Source organism: Tenrec ecaudatus, chromosome X (genome assembly GCF_050624435.1).
Source record: "Tenrec ecaudatus isolate mTenEca1 chromosome X, mTenEca1.hap1, whole genome shotgun sequence".
Taxonomy (NCBI): domain Eukaryota; kingdom Metazoa; phylum Chordata; class Mammalia; order Afrosoricida; family Tenrecidae; genus Tenrec; species Tenrec ecaudatus.
Window position 1 is genome coordinate 154,449,261 of NC_134548.1, and position 4,086 is coordinate 154,453,346.

A 4,086-nucleotide genomic window follows, 5' to 3' on the forward strand; every position below is an offset into this window, starting at 1 on the left:
GGCAGCACTGCTACATACCCGTACCAACTCTGCTATGCTTTGCCCTTTCGGGCCCACTGCGTTCCCCCATGGCGTGGGAGCCTTTCGGTAGCTTTCCATTCAGACCATCATAATACAGTAAGAAAGAACAAATCGTGTATGTCCCTCATATAAGAAGAATAGAATATATAGTATACTTATAGTATATAGGATATAGTAATAAACCAATGCTGATTGGCGATTGATTAGAGAAAAGAGGGTGAGAGTAAAGTGCAGTTTCGATTACTGAAATTTATTATAATTATACTACAAAATGGCAACAAATTTGAATGTAGTGAGCACAGCAAAATACAAGTCAACATGCATGTTTGAGCACACGTGGAGGAGTATAGCCATATTGATATATGCGTTGACACTGGTAGAGGTGAGAATAGCTAGAGTTACTTATATCTACTACCATACTCACTGCAGGGGCAGTGAATGATTTAATTAGGCTCTTCTAGCCAAAGTTTCTGACTCCCACCAAATAACATTTTCCTGCATAGATCTGGTTAGAAAGTGGGGGAGATGCTGATAGGATTCACTAGTGAGTAATTGTGAATAGGATTCCCTGGAGTGCCATCCTGCTGTATATTCAATGAGCCCTCTGGGAAGCCGGGGAAAGATCTCATGACCAGCAAGAACCAGGAGTGGAATGTATCCTCTGGACCCGAGATCCCTGCACAGTGAAGCTCTTGGATCCAGTTCACAGCTATCCCATCAGAAGAACTGCAGCAGAACCAGGCGCCAGAGCATGGGATAAAATGATGGACTTCCCAAACCACGGAGCAAGTCAAGCTCAGTGTTTTTGTATAGGAGGCTGGCTTTCAGAGTGGGGTGCCTCTGAGCACTTGATTGGGAAGTTGGACTTGCAGACCCATGGGATTGGAGCGGAGAGTGCCTTTGGGCTGAGGTTTACTGGAGTGGGGTGCCTCTGGGAATTTCATTCAGGGAATAGGTTTTGCTGACCCACAGAGGTTAAGTTGAATTCCTCTGGGTTGAGAGTCATAGCAGCATGGTCTGCCTTTGGGCATTTATTAGCACATTTGACAGAACTTTGTAACATGTCCTGATCAGCAACCCAACCCTCCACATTTTTCAATGCCAGTACAATTTGTCAACTTCTTTCATAAGCCTAGAATAAGGGGTTTTGTCTGTGTGTTCTGTGTAGCTATTGCAATGGATAGTAGACCCTGGAGATAAATTGACTGACTCACAACGACCTGCTAGGGCCGAGCAGAAATCCTCTTCGGGATTTCTGAGGCTGCAGACCTTTACAGGAGCAGACAACCTCATCTTTCTTTCATGGAGCAGCTTCTGTGTTTGAACTGTTGACTTTTCAGTTAGCAGCCCAACATGTAACTAAGGGCTCCAAAGTGCCTATAGGAACATGTAAATGTAAATGTGAAAAATGGAATTAAAAGATAAGGGGGAAGGGAGACTCCGGATAGGGCAAGATATGACAAAATAACGAGGTATAAATTACCAAGGGCACATGAGGGAGGGGGGAAAGGGGAGGGAGGGGAAAAAAAGAGGACCTGATGCAAGGGGCTTAAGTGGAGAGCAAATGCCTTGAGAATGATTGGGGCAGGGAATGTATGGATGTGCTTTATACAATTGATGTATGTATATGTATGGATGGTGATAAGAGTTGTATGAGTCCCTAATAAAATGTAAAAAAAGAAAAGAGGAGAAAAAAATGATTAGGGCAAAGACTGTACAGATGTGCTTTATACAATTGATGTATGTATATGTATGAACTGTGATAAGAATTGTATGAGCCCCTAATAAATTGTTAAAATTTTAAAAAAAAGATAATAGAAATTTTCACTGACTTTATGAAGTCCCCTCATATGTGGATGCAGAAACATATTAATTGGAGGCACAACTATAGACACTTTATAGGAAGAACCACTCACAAGATTGGCTTTCTGGGTGTGAAAGCTTAGGACCATCGTCTCCTGGGAGAACTCAATCAACTGTTCTCAAAAATCATGAGCTTATAAGTGGCCATCTAAGACAAACAAAAATGGAAACACCAGACGTCATAGTCTTGTGTCTGGAAGCTCCACCAAAACCTATCCCCCATGGGTGACCCTACTGCTTTTAATACCAGTGGCACCATTTCCAACATTACAGCAACACGCAGGTGAGCACAGTACAACAAACTGATAAAAAGAAAAGACTACAGCTTCAGCATGGATAATACCTCAACATCAAAAACATTTCCCCTTTAATTCCGGCCCAGGAGTGAGTAAGGCCTTGTTATCAGAGTACGTAGTGGTGGGCTTCGGGCCGTTCACACTGGTTTAGTAGAACGGATATCTAATCTTTTGTTGAGGTCGCTGAACTGGTTGTTAAATGGCACCTGTAATCAGGACTCTCTCTGAGGTGAGTGGCTAGGCAGCCACCCAATATGTGGAAAGCACAAATTTACCTTCCTTACTCTTTTTTAATGTTCATCTGCACAACAGCCTATTCTAAGTGCCCATAATGATGTTCGTTCCATCCACAGGTATAAAAAATTAGACAGAGATATGCTTGTAATATTTATGTCTTCATTTCATAAAACTTGTTATGCTTTTGATGAAATATTATATTTTTATTCCCTTGTGTTTGCCCCTTCAGTAAACAAACTAAACATAAAGAGAAAAAGTGACAACCAAAGGGTGACAGGCTGTCATTCACTTCAGCTTTGTTTTATACTCCAAATTTCCATAAGGTACTTTGAGTGAATTATGCAAATTCCTGAAAGTGTTCAAAGAGCTAAATATATTTTCGGAAAAATTGCTGTAAATTTAGCAGAGCAGAAAGGGGTTTTTCAAAGATGAACAAAGTATGTTCAGAGAAGTTGCCTGTTTCTAATCTATCAAACACAAGGACTATTGTCTAACTGATCTACCTATAAATGAATGGAATCGTACTTCTACAATGAAAAGACAACAATTAAGGATAAATCACACAGATGACGAAGTTCGAGTAAAAGCGAAGAAAATTGCAAGTGAGGACGCCAATCAAGAAGCAATATGGAAATATCTAACATGATAGTTTTCTTGCCTTGCCAGGTATTATTTCATATTTTATCCTTCATATTTTAAAACTTTTTCTTATACCAATCTAGTTTTGTGTACCTTTTAATTATCTTATTTATGTATTAACTGTATAAAAAGATAAACTACTTTGTTGTATATAATTTTTTAGACTTAAAATAGTCATTAGGGCAGTGAACTGGCTGTTCAATTCTTTGAATTCCACCACCGGTTCTAAGGCAGATTACTACACTCATAGTTTGGTCAAAGTGTGCTACCTTAGCATTTGATCCAATGTAGAAATTATTCCAGTTTTTAGTATATTCTGCTTTATTTTCAATGGAGTTTTTCTGTTTCACCATGTCCTTGTGGTTAGGCTGTTTGTTTGCATTTTGTTTTGATTTTGTGTTTTTCCATCTGTGAACCGCACAATAGGTAATCCTATAGAGACAGCAACTGCATTAAGAATCGCAAAATGGGAGGTAGGTGGGAAAAGCACAGCTGCCAACAATGAATACAAGGAAGAAGAGGAATCCTGGAATTGATAGTGGCGAAGGTTGCATGACTCTCATCAATGTGATTGAGCTAATGAAATGAATGATATGTAAAGTATATATTGTTGAAACTGTCACAAATAATCTAATTAACTTTTTAAAAATTCCAATAGTGCTTGAACACCTTCCGAATAGGGACATTTAAATCCTCGACAAGTCCATTCAATTTTGGAAGAGTTCTGTTACATAGATCTTCCCTGGATTGAGCTATGTGCATTGTTATTAGGTGCCTTCAAGTCGATTTCAGCTCACAGTGACTCTCTATAGAACGGGCTGGAATGCTCCCAGGTCCCGGGCCATCCTCACAACCCGTTATGTTTCAGCCCATTATGGAGGCTACTGTGTTGATCCATCTTTTTTACCATCTTCCTTTTATTCACTGACCTTTTACATTACCAAACATTATGTTCTTTTAGAAAAAATCATTTTAATAGGGGTTCATACAACTCTTATCACAATCCATACATACAATTATTGTGTAAAGC